The sequence below is a fragment of the Lagenorhynchus albirostris genome, chromosome 16 (genome assembly GCF_949774975.1).
Source record: "Lagenorhynchus albirostris chromosome 16, mLagAlb1.1, whole genome shotgun sequence".
Classification (NCBI taxonomy): domain Eukaryota; kingdom Metazoa; phylum Chordata; class Mammalia; order Artiodactyla; family Delphinidae; genus Lagenorhynchus; species Lagenorhynchus albirostris.
Window position 1 is genome coordinate 52,874,479 of NC_083110.1, and position 13,665 is coordinate 52,888,143.

Below are 13,665 nucleotides of genomic sequence, written 5' to 3' on the forward strand. Positions count from 1 at the left end.
GCCCATGTGCCACAACTACTGAAGCCTGCGTGCCTAGAGCCCATGCTCTGCAACGAGACGCCACCGCAGTGAGAAGCCCGCGCACCACAACGAAGAGTAGCCCCCGCTCGCCCAATTAGAGAAAGCCCGTGCACAGCAACGAAGACCCAATGCAGCCAAAAATAAATACATTTATATTAAAAAATTAGCAACACTGCATTTATATTCCTTGCCCTAAAGAGTAAACGTAATGCTTATAAATTCACATTTGATGAAGGTAAATAATATGAGGGTTTAAAATTTTTGTTTCTAGTCCTCCTTTCAAGCGTCCCATGCCTTTCTGAGTTTATTATTTTGCATCAGTGAGATTCTCGCCAAATGACAAATTTTCCAAATTATCTACATTTGATATAAATTCTTCTTTTACTGTGACTTATTTATAGGAAAACCGAAAGATGGAGAAAAAAGGTGTGGAAATAGTAGAAATTTTAAAGAAAAAAACTTTGAGGAGCTTCCCTGGTGGCGCAGTGGTTAAGAATCTGCCTGCCAATGCAGGGGACACGGGTTCGAGCCATGGTCTGGGAAGATCCCACATGCCGCGGAGCAACTAAGCCCGTGAGCCACAACTACTGAGCCTGCGCGACGGGAGAGGCCGTGACAGTGAGAGGCCTGCGCACCGCGATGAAGAGTGGCCCCCGCTTGCCGCAACCGGAGAAAGCCCTCTTAAAAAAAAAAAAAAAAAAAACTTTGAGGTAGTACAAAGCAATCATTAGGTAACTTAAGAAATTCTTCAGTTATTGAACTCAAGGAACATATTTGCTCCAGACTTAATGATAAATATCACTCCTCCTTGGAGCACTCGCCAAACCTTGAGAGGAATAAGCCTTTAATCAATAAGCATAAATTATTTTTAAAACCTCAAAAAAAAATGAATTGTTTTATTTGGGCCCATAAAATAACTTCCTGTGGGCCCCTGGGCTTATTCTCCTTTGGGTTTGGGGATTCGGGAAAGTATACATTGATACGGTCTGTGAAAGGAAATAAGTACTAAGAGGGGTGAACATTATTCCCTCCTCATTATTACACAGGCAATAACTTATAAAGGAATAAAAACTGCATTTTCTGTGAAAAAGGGTCATGAGAAAAGCAAACTGATAGTAGAAATTCAGAGAAGTTACTGGTTAATTTTCATTCAGTAATAATGTGCTGTAATGTGGTACAGAGTTTATTTTAGTGATAGAAATTTTAGTAGCTATGTAAATGACTTTATTTCTATTTAGGAGTATTAGTATTTAGTCTTTAAAAGTCAGGCATACAGGCATATAGGCCTTCCAGAGTCCTGTGAGGAAAATTATACCTATAGTCATATTTAAGAATTGAGGGAATTCCCTGACTGTACAGTGGTTAGGACTCGGTGCTTTCACTGCCAGGCCTGGGTTAAATCCCTGGTCGCGGAACTAAGATCCCACAAGCCACACAGTGGTGGGGACGGGATTGAAAGGATTTTGAACATTCTGGATCTATCCATCATGAATGTAAAGTAACTGCATGTATCTCATGTTTAGACAGACCACTGTGTATTTTGAGGGTAAGATATTGTTTGTTGACTTTTCCCAAATCCCTTTCATGATACCTCACATCTTGTTGGCCTTTCTGGCTACAGAAGAACACTTAGTTGATTATCTTCAGATAACAGTCTATACAACTGTATAATAATTCCTATGCCTTCTTCCTAACTGAAAGTGCAGGCATCATTAGACATACAATCTTCCTAACTGAAAGTGCAGGCATCATTAGACATACAATATAGTTGGGATAATTTCTTTAGTTACATTATTTTACACTTGCCCACCCCAAAACCTAAAACACTTTTCTGCCCATTCACATAGTTTCAAACTATTGTGCAATTATAATTTATTTTCATCATTCATAACTCAGACACATTTGTACATTTGGAAGAATGGCATGCTTAATCACCTCCAGAATACTCATAAAAAGTTAATAAAGATATGAAATAACATTTTCCAACTTTCGTTAAATTGAAGATCTCTGTGATTCCTTTTTAAAAAGTCTCTATGTTGGCATTTCAATTTTTATCATCCTCTTCAAGGACCAAAACATACTACAAATTAACACAACACTGTGAATCAACTACACTTCAATAAAGTTTTTAAAAAAATTTTTTTAAATGTACTCCACATTTGATGACAATCAACAACAGTAAGCAGAAAAGATGTTTGGAAAGAAACACCACTGTTTTTTAACAGTGCACTTTTGCATTCAAAAAAATGTTAGCAAAATATTTTTGCACTGTTGATACTATTATATTTTACGTCAACTTCAAGTAGAACACAATTTTTTTAAAAGTTGTATTTGCAATATGAAATGAAGATTTGCTTAATTCATTCAGTAAATATATATTGAGCATTTACTACATGCTAGGCATTGTTCTAGCTATTGGGGATTCAGAGGTGAAAAAGACAGAAATGATTCTTACTTTTCCACTAGCAAGAAGCTTACGTTTTATCTTGAATCATTTACATTAAAAAATACATAAACCAGCAATAAAATGTTATTAAGTCACAGATGTCATAGAACGGAGGTTGAAAAGGAGCTCAGAGATCACCTATGGTCTGTCATCAATTCCAAGATGCACAGTATTTTACATTCTGACATCTCTGAAATCAGCCACATCTTACAGTGTGGTCAGACCAGGCAGCAATAGAGTTGTCACTGCTAGCATGTGTGCATCAAAACTTATGGAATGAGTGTCAGGGGCTTGGAAGAAAATCCAGCAGATAATGGTGAAGGCACCCTTTTAAGGATTTTTGATGACCCAGGATTCAATAAAGTATAATAGTTCAAAGTGTTCATCTGTTACAGCAGAGGAAAATGAAATTCAGAGAGGTTAAATGACTTGCCCTAATTCACAAAGCAGAGTAGGCAGGACAAGAGTCCAGGTCTGAGTTCCAATCTCATACTTCTTCTACCTAAGTCTTCAGTTAATGGAAGGAAAGCCTCTAGTACACGGCTCTAACTTTGGGACCAGGGGCAAAGATCTTAATCCCTCTTTGCCTCATTTCTCTATCTGTAAAATAGGAAGTTTAAGAGACCTAATTAATATGTTACTTTAAGTATTAAGTGAGATAATGCATGTACAGGACTTAACACAGAGATTAGCAAATGGTAAGTGCTCCAAAAAAGTTAACTATTTGATATCAAACTTTACATTTGGTAGAAAATAAACTGATCATGAATTATCCCACAAATACAGATCACTATATGAAGCTCACATCTAGTCATTTGGTTAAAGTTTCAGAAAACTAAATAGACTGGTCAAACGTTTGAACTGATTAGTGTAATAAAAATGTCCACCTTAACAATGCTTTTGTCCAGGTCCATGTGGTACTGTGCCAAGACCCCAGCAGACCTACCTGCAAGAAACCATACAAAAAGTAAGAATCTCCCCCTCCACCCCTGACCATCAAATTACCAGTACTCTAATGTGTACAAATGCACTTGTAAACACAACCTCAAAGAACACATAAACAAGGAAAAACATTTAAAATGTATAACACAGCATTCATTTTTGGTTTCTTTAAAATACTACTACAACTGTATATATTAATACTAGTACAAGAATTACATGTTTGGAGCTTAAAATGCACCACAGGGAGACATGATTTGGCCAGAAGAGTGAGAGTAATAACTGTTATGATTTATATATTACTTTATATATTACAAAGCACTTTCTCGTCCATTCTCAACTCAGTGCTTTGCACATAGTATGTAATTGTAAAAACAAATCCCAGGTGCTTTCTAATGTCATTTATTTTCCACTCAAACAACAGAATATTCAGAGAAGGGGTAAATGTTCACATTTCTTTTTTATTTTCATTTTTAAGACTTCCTAGGTCAGCTCTTCTAATTTTGAGAGTTTAAGTGAAAATCCAAATTACAACACATTACACTACATTGAATCAACCTGCTTTAAATATTAGTTTCCATATTTTTGTTTCTATAAAAATAGTAATATTCTGTATGTCTTCACACATTATCAGCTCATTACCTATTTCAGACAAATAATGGTTTCAATTGAGATTTGGAATCCAACAGATATACAGTTAAGCATTTAGGAAGTAATTTTAACTTCTTAAAATTACTTAATAAGTAATTAAGCACTTAAGTAATTTTAACTACTAGGAAATATTAATCAACTCACATTTGTTCCTGTTTCACCCGATGACAAAACCTATAGGGCACCCTGCAAGAGAACTAACTCAAATTAATATATCTAAACCTAGAATTACTGTTGCACTTTCAGAACCTTCTGGCAATTAAAGCCTTATCGTGAGGTACAATTCTGGCATCTTCATGTTTCATCATAACTGCACAGCAGCAAAGCTCAGTAAAAGAATGCTTTTGGTAAAATCTCGTAAGCACTAGCAGGTTATCCAAATTTAAACCTTAAAAGAAAACCACCACATGACTCAACATGCGAACTTACCCTATTCTAAAACTTACTAACATTATTAGTTTGCTTGTATTTGGGACAAAAAAAAAACCAATCACATACTGCATTATATCAATACATATCCTAGATGTTTTTGAAGATCAAAGTTGAGTAAAGTTGGGTCGGCAGGGAAGAGCTCTATGGCTTACTCGGAGCGCCCCTTGGTGAGAAGCATCTCAGCCTCTAGGGGCCAGGCTCCAGAGGGGGAGGCAGTTCGGGGCGGTACTCTACGGCGCCCCCAGCCTGGCCGCCTCAGAGTCGCCAGCGCGCCCCACCTCTCTCTGTTCTACACTCCGGCCCACCCGCTCCTCCCCGGCCAGCCACCGCACTGCCCCCTCAGCTCCTAAGCAGCTGGAAAAGCCCGGAACAGAAACCCGGCACACAAAGAAGTGCTGGGTAGGAAGCGAGGCTCCACCCTGCCAAGAGGAGCGACTCCTCTAGAAAAACTTGGCGGCAAGTTAACAGGAATCGCGGAGGCGCAGTTTCTAGGACCCTTTGGGACACCCTGCCGCCCAGCGATCTCATCTTTTGTCCTTTGACAGGCCTCCTTGAAGCCCCAAACTCTGAGGGCTTCCCGAGCAACTCTTGACTCGACCTCCATTGCGGTCCATCACTGATAGCAGCCATGATAACTGCATCCGGGTGTGTCGGGAAGCCGCGCGTAGCTCTCCCGGAAGTGACGCTAGCGCGGAAGGATCGCGTTCGGCTGAGAGGGGCTGAGGTGAACAGACAGCCGAAAGCCGGAGCGGAAGGGAAGCTGTTCGTGGCGGGGAAAGGTCGGGGACTTTGTGACAATCAACTCCCTAGAATAGTTATCACGTGTCTGGCATTGTGCTTAACACCAGCATTGCCATACCACTTAATCCCTTCTTAAACAACAGTCCCAGGAGAAAGAAATTTTATCATTTCCATCTTATGTACGGGGAAGCTAAGGCTAAGAGAGGGCAAGTGATTTAAGATCATAGAGCTAGTATTTGGTGAAGCTGGTGTAACCCCGTCGTTTTCGCTGCGGAACCTGTGTTTGAAACCTCCTGCGTCGTGCTTTATTTAGAAAAGTTCAACCCCCTGGTGCTTGTTATCCTGGTGAGCCACTTCTGCAAGGGCTGTTTACCTTCAGCTCTGCATCCTGTTGCCCTAGAAGTGGGGCCGAGTCACAGCCCTTCTGCATTTTACGGTGGGCACAAGGCCGAGCGAGTGCCCGGGTCACCATCGCTATCCCGATGACCTGAGATTTCTCTTGGTCTCCTATCCCTTGACCCTGCACCGGCCCTCACAGTGCAGGTTAACTGAGGAAACTGGCACTGGCTATTCGGCTCGGGGAAACATTTAAACTCCTGTTAGGTACTTGTAAATTCGGGACTGTTAAGACAACTGGAGGTCAGCATCATCAAATGCAGTCTCTGGTCTTAACAAAGGGCTTGACAAGTGTTATCTTGGACTTTCCACCAAGTCAATTATGTTTCTTCTGGTTTCTGTTTCTTTATAGAATATGACTGAGAATCAATCCTTTGATCTTATGTCTACATAAACCCTCAAATAACAAAGTGTGAATAGCCACTAAGGTCATATTTTTGTAAAAACATTATGCATAGCAAAAAGCACTAACAAATACATCAAACTTAACAGTGATAGTACTTGAAAAGTGGCCACTGAATCCTTTCATTTCTTTTATATTCGTCTATTTTCTATTTTCCATATCTGCTATATCTTTTTAATATAGCCAAATTGTCCACAGTAAAACCTTTTTAATTGCCTGACATTATAATGAAGGCAAAGATATGTTGTCACATTTTGACAGATGACAGTCCTTGGTGCAAGTCACATAGTGGAATCCTGTTTGCCTGGAAGAGCATTGAGGTTTTATCAGGGTATTATCAAAATACAGTTTGGGTGAACAAGCCTCACAGGAAAAATGAAACAAATGAGTAAAAATTGATGTTTTTCACGAACTGTTATATAAAAAATATACTATAATCAAAAGTTTTTCTTCTAAAGAAAAAAGAGAGGAAGATATTTTGGGTTCTTGAAATTCTAGGGAACAAGTATAGAAAGCTATTTTTATTCTGCCTTCTTTGGGGTACAGATTTAAGCAATTTATCTTTTTTCAGACTATGCAAAATAAAGATTTCATTCTCTATTCTCTCCCTATATGGTGGAAAGATAGAAGAGAGAAATGAGAAGAAATCAGGGGAAGAAGAAAAGGTGGAGGAATAAAGGAAGAATCTGATATTGGCGTTGAGGTTACTTTGGAATTCCAAGGTGGCATGTAGCAACCGTCTCATCCGAGTCCTGGCACAAGCCCAGTTGCCCATCCAAAGGTAGATTCACATATACAGTGTCTCCACTCACACACTCAGCACCCGCAATGATAACTGTGGCCAAAATTCACTTTGTACTTTTACAAATTAAACATATATTTTAACAAAACTGGGAGTCACTGAACAACAAGAAATATAAAGTCCCATCATTTTCCATGGTGCTCCCTCTTACCATACCATTCATTCATCTCATGATTAATGGCCTAAATGGATATTGAATTGAAAGTTTTGCCTGCAGTATTACAGTGCAACAACTATGAAACATCAAAATGAGGTGCTGACAGACGCATGTTTTTGAAGGAAATATCTTTGTGTTAGTCTGGTCCTATGAGAGGTGGTTGCTAAGATGAAATTAAATGTGCAGCAGTTTTATTAGAGGAAACACTTGTGAGAGAGAATGGGGAGGGAGCCAGGGGAGGCTGGGAGAGCTATCCAACTGTGATGCAAGTCTGAAACTGAGTGAAGGAGAGAAGGAGGGAAGGTTGGTGGAAGTGTCCTAGACTTCTACACAGTCTGAGGAAGATTCAGCAAGGCTGTTGGGGATCTATAAGCCGAAATCACTGTCAGAGGAGTCCTCCTAGGGAAGAGCCTGCCTTATTATCTGTGCTGCACTCGGTCATTGGCTGGAGTAGCCCATTGGAAGCTTGGCTTTTGGTGCAAATGTGGCAGAATCTAGGACTTTTGGTCAATTTTGCTCCCTCTATTTGGTCACCACAATCCAAGAACTAGTTTTTCAATTATTGGAACTTTTCACCAGTTTCAGGCCTAAAAGAAGACTTTTGAATGAGATGATTTCATGAGGAGGAGTTTTGGAGAGAGCCATTGTTATGCTTTCCCATGCCCCTTCACGTCTGGTGAGTGAGGCTTCAATGGCACTATTCAGAGAGCTTGATATATGTCCCCTGGCTTTTGAGAAGTACGATAGTGTCTGACTCACATCTGGGAAATCCTAAGGGTAGGAGAAATGGGTCAGTAAGAAGTTTTGGCACAGGAGCAAAGGAGAGTTGCTATGTTGGGATCAGCTGTCCCTCCCATCAGGGAAAATGATGTTTGAGTATTTCTCATGCACCAGATGTGGGGCACATGAGAGAAAGAGAGAGCTTGCCTGGAGCCTTTTTGACTCTTTCCCAAGAGCCCTGCCTGGAAGGGAGATGGGGCACCAAAAGAGAGAATCTGTGTGGTGTGACTTATTAGAAAATTCAGAGCTGCAAATGGAGCAGTAACTGGGGGAATAGAATGCATCGCCCATCTAGGTTGACCAGCTTTTCCAAGTTTGCCTGGAACTCTCCCTGCTTTAGTATTAAAAATCTTGAGTCCCAGGAACCCCTCAGTCCCAGGCAATTCAGGATGATTGGTCATTCTACATGTCACAGAAGGAGTTGCAGTCAGAAGGCACCCTAGCAGGGAGCCTCCAAGAACCCAAAAAATTGCTCGTGGGAGTAAGAGTCAAGTTGAAATATCAAGCAGGTCCAGAGTATGTGAAGCCACCTTATGACCAGGTCGGTGTTAAAGTGGTTTTTATCAGAGGACAATTGGAAAATGATGCTGAAGCAGGATCTTCTTCTCCACACTATCCTTTTGGAGTATGTGTTAGTCTGCTCAGGCTGCCATAACCAAATACCACAGATTGGGTGGCTTAAACCACAAAAATTAATTTTCTCACAGTTCTGGAGGCCAGAAGTTCAAGATCAAGGTTCTGGCTAATCCGTTTCTGGTGAGAACTCTCTTCCTGGCTTGCAGATGTTCGCCTTCTTGCTGCATCCTCACAGGGGCTTTTCTCACTCTGTGTGTGTGTGTGTGTGTGTGTGTGTGTGTGTGTGTGTGTGTGTGTGTGTGTGTGTGTGTGTGTGTGTGTGTGTGTGTGTGTGTGTGTGGAGAGAGAGAGAGAGGTATGTCTCTGGTGTCTCTTCTTATAAGGACACTAATCCTATCAGATCAGGGCCCTACTCTTATGACCTTATTTAACCTTAATGACTTCCTCAGAGGCCTCATCTCCAAATACAACTACACTGGGGGTTGGGGCTTCAACATATAAACTTTAGGGGGACAGAAACATTTATTTCATAACAGAGTATGACTTGGAACACAGAGATACCTTTTTTAGTGGGGAGCATAAGAATATTAGGTCTGTCCCATGCCTCACACCCTTATGGAGAAGATATGCTATAGTGTATCTGTATCTTTTTGTGAACAACAGTAAACATTATATTTGGAGATCATTTATGACTCTTTTAGAGCTCTTCAGACATTATTTTAACCTTATCAAGGTAAAGATGGACCGACCCAGAGGACTGTTTTCTTCTGTCCTACAGAGCAGAGGAAGACACAAGCTAATGCTAACACTACCTGACCCATAGAGAAACCCACAACGGACTGTGTAGACAGTGATCAGGACTTGGACTAAACAGAGATTTAGCAAACATTGGGACTGTTCTGTATGGTGCTGCTTGTATGTATGAAATTTGACATTTAAAAAAATGTTACATGAGAGAGAGAGAGAGAGAGAAAGAGAAGAGGAGAGAATTGGATGTCTATGTTCATAGAATTGAATGTTGGATAGCATCCACTTGAACCCCTCCAGGAAGCCTAGCTGCTTTTGATTAATTCCTTAAGGGCTTTACTAGTTGGAACTAGGTTCAGCTGTGAGCACAGAGTAACAGAAGGCTCCAAAATGAAAGTTATTTAAACATGACATACATTTATTTTTTTCTTTCAAGAAATCTGGATGAAATCGGTCTGGGATTAGTATGGTGATTCATGGGGTGAGGTTCCTGCTATCTTGTTGCCTACTATGTGTGGCTTTCATTTTCTAAATTCATTTCAGTGTCCAAGATGGCCACTAGAGCTCTGGCCATTGCAGTGAACAGGAAGGATGAAGCATTCGAAAAGCATAACTCTTCCACTTAGGGCAATTCCCAAAAGTTGTACCCAAGCTTCTGCAAAAGAGGCTGGGAAAACGTAGGGTTTTTTGTTTTGTTTTTTTTTAATAAGCCAGTGACTAGCTAAAAAATTGGGGATTCTATCACTCTAGAACAGAGGTGCAGCAAACTATGGCCCACAGGTCAGCCGCCTGTTTTGTTTTCTTGGTTTTTTTTTTTGGCTGCACCACGCAGCATGTGGGATCTTAGTTCCCTGACCAGGGATCGAACCCGTGCCCCCTGCAGTGGAAGCACGGAGTCTTAAACACTGGACTGCCAGGGAGGTCCCAGCCACCTGTTTTTATAAATACAATTTTACTGGAATACAGCCCTGCCCATTTTACCTATTGTCTATGGCTACATATTTGTAAATAGCTTTATTAACATATACTTCACATGCCATACAATTCACTCATTTAAACTGTACGATTCAAAGGCTTTTATTATATTCACAGAATCATGCGTCTAAATCAATTTAGACCACAATTTAGAATATTTACATTACGTTGACAAGGAGCCCCATACCCCTTAGCTGTTGTCCTTGAATCTCCTGTTTCCTCTTCCCCCCAAGACCTAAGCAACCGATAATCTACTTTCTGTCTCTATAGATTTGTCTATTCCAGACTTTTCATATGAATGGAATCATACAATATGTTGTCCTTTACAACTGGCTTCTTTCACTTTGCATAATGTTTTCAGGGTTCATCCAAGTTGTAGCATGTATTAATACTTCATTTCTTTTTGTGGCCAAATAATATTCCATTGTAGGGATATGCTACATATTGTTTATCCATTCATCAGTTAATGGAAATTTGGATTGTTTCCACCTTTTGGCTACTGTGAATAGATCATCTATAAACATTCATCCACAAGTTTTTGTGTTGTATGTTTTCATTTCTCTTGGGTACATATCAAGGAGTGAAATTGCAGAGTAGTATGGTAACCGTTATGTTTAACCATTTGAGGAACGGCTAGATTACTTTCCAAAGTGGTTATACCACTTTACATTCCCATCAGCAGTGTATGAAGGTTTTGATTTCTCCACAGCCTTGTCATGCTTATCATCTCTTTTATTATAGTCATCCTAGTAGTTGTGTAAAGATATCTCACTGTGGCTTTGTTTTGCATTTCCCTAATAGCTAAAGATGTTAGCATCTTTTTATGAGCTTATTGGCCATTTGTATATTTTCTTTGGAGAAAAGTCTATACAGATCCTTCTTCCATTTTTCAGTTGGGTTATTTGTATTTTGTTATTGAATTGTAATAGTTCTTTATATATTATAGATATAAATCTCTTATCAGAAATATAATTTTCAAATATTTTCTTCCATTCTGCTGGGTTTTTTTGTTTGTTTTGCGTTATGCAGGCCTCTCACTGTTGTGGCCTCTCCCGTTGTGGCTGCGGAGCACAGGCTCCGGACGCACAGCCTCAGCAGCCATGGCTCACGGGCCCAGCCGCTCCGCGGCATGTGGGATCTTCCCGGACCGGGGCACGAACCCGTGCCCCCTGCATCGGTAGGCGGACTCTCAACCACTTCGCCACCAGGGAAGCCCCTGCTGGTTGTTTTTTTTACTTTCTTTTTGGTACCCTTTGGATCACAAAAGTTTGTAATTTTGATGATGATCAGTTTATCTACCTTTCCTTTTGTTGCTTGTGCTTTTGGTGCTGTCTGTGGCTGCTTTTGTGCTACAATACCAGAGTTGAGAGTAGTTGTGACAGAGATCTGTAGAGTCCTATGGCCACATAGCAATCCTAAAATATTCCGTATTTGGTCCTTTAAGAAAAATTTGCCAACTCCTGCTCTAGAAATAGAGGGGAATGGATATATTGGGCAACTGCTCATAGTCCCTGTTGTGAGGAATGTATTTTGACTGTGGGAAACCTTTTCTAAAGCATCCTAGTATAGTAATGTGCTAAATATTTCAAGTACCTCTTTTCATCTTCTAATAAAAAACCCTATTTTGCTTCATAGCTGTTGAAAGGGTGCCAAACACTACAAACATTGTAGATCTTCTACAGCTTCACTCTTCTGCCAGAACTTTTAACCTCCTGTTTTAGTATTGATAGAATTATTCTCTTTGCCATGATAACAGCAGAGAGATGAATGAACTGATAAGTTAATTAGTACCAAAGTGGCATATTATCATTTCTGCTCACATGAGCACAACACCTGTTGAGCCCAAGCTCAAGGTTAAGAGGATCACATTGAATATTGGGAATGACTCCTGGGCTTATTGTAGTCCATTCCTGCCGTTTCTAGAACTAGGACTGATTAGAGAGATGTTTGGATCTGAGCACAGACCTAACACACAGACCTACAGTTTTAAAGAAGCAAGCCAATAAGCAAAGAGAAAAACAAAGATCAGCAACAAAGAGAGAAGACCCTATTGTTATTGCAACTGTCCCCAGGGTTGGCTCTATACCTCCACCATCTGAGATTTGCTTATGTGAGCAAATATGTCCTTCTTTTCATTTACTAGTTTGCTTTGGATTTCTGATATTTGCAACCAAAAGAGCTTCAATTAATACAGAATGTGAAACTGCTAAAGCAGTTGTGCAGTCATGGTATTATTCATGCTAACAAGAGGTGGTTTTATAAATAAGCATCTGCAAAATACAATAAGCTGTTTAATATCAATTGTTATAAAAGTAAATAGCAACTACCAATATCCATTTTCTCCTGTTCCTCCTGGGCACACAGCCAGACTATATTTCCCAACTTGACTTGTTTCTAGATGAGTTCATAAGTCACCAGTGGAATGTGGGAAGAAGTAATGTGTGTCATTTTTAGGTTGTGATGATTAAGAGTAGGTATTGGCTTCTTTATTTTCCCTCCTTTTCTTTTTCTGAAGTCCAGATGTGGAGAATTTGGAGGACTCTGAGCCCCTTGGTGGAGGTGGAGTCCCTAGATATAGGAAACCTAGGTCCCTGAGTGTCTGCATGGAACAGAGCCCCCTCCCCGTGTCTGTTAACCCACATTGGACTGGTACTAGTTCCCAGTTTGTGAAAGGGTTCTCAGCAATGCTTAGAGATGAGATGTTACCTACAGTCTGTGTGGACATAAAGACATGGATGATCTAGATAATAGTCAATTACCCTGATGACAATGTAAAAGTTTTCACAGTGGATGTCCATCACTGGAATCTTGCATCATTTACATTGTTCTAAATGTATTCTTTGAGGTAAGAGAACTCAGAGTACCAATCTGAATGCCGCATATGTGGTTCTTTACAAACCATCTCCCTTACTGCTTCCTCTTCTGCCTAGAACAAACAGATAAGTATACAGGCTCTATGGATAGTTCTATGAAATCTTTGATGATAAGTCTTTGATGATAGTTCTATGAAGTCTTTGATGAAGCTGAAGGGGTCAGCTTTCTCTATTGCTTAGCTATAATCGCCAGCTCTAGATTTGGGTAGCAGAAGTGTAGCAGTGACATAGAATGAAGCTGACATGCAAACAGTAACTGAGATAAGAGATTGATGGAAAAACATCTGAGAATTTTTATTTTTTTCAATTTATTTTATTGAAGTATAGTTGATTTACAGTGTTTTTTTAAAATTTATTTATTTATTTTTGGCTGCGTTGGGTCTTTGTGGCTGCGTGTGGGCTTTCTCTAGTTGCAGCGAGTGGGGGCTACTCTCTGTTGCGGTGCGCAGGCTTCTCATTGCGGTGGCTTCTCTTGTTGCAGAGCACGGGCTCTAGGGATGCAGGCTTCAGTAGTTGTGGCTTGTGGGCTCTAGAGCACAGGCTCAGTAGTTGTGGCGCATGGGCTTAGTTGCTCCGCGGCATGTGGGATCTTCCTGGACCAGGGCTCGAACCCGTGTCCCCTGCATTGACAGGCGGATTCTTAACCACTGCACCACCAGGGAAGCCCTGATATACAATGTTGTGTTAACTTCTACTGTATAGCCAAGTGACTCAGTTATACATACA

The 13,665-nt window shown here is 40.4% G+C and overlaps 1 long non-coding RNA gene across 1 annotated transcript; it reads right to left on the bottom strand.

Annotated features, from left to right (window-relative positions):
* Nucleotides 1-1,953: 1,953 nt before the first annotated feature.
* Nucleotides 1,954-5,106, bottom strand: LOC132506734 (uncharacterized). The gene is made up of 3 exons (XR_009535947.1): nucleotides 4,202-5,106; nucleotides 3,355-3,413; nucleotides 1,954-3,067 (listed from the first exon to the last, which is right to left on the bottom strand). It is a non-coding gene; the product is annotated as an uncharacterized LOC132506734 (long non-coding RNA).
* Nucleotides 5,107-13,665: the final 8,559 nt, after the last annotated feature.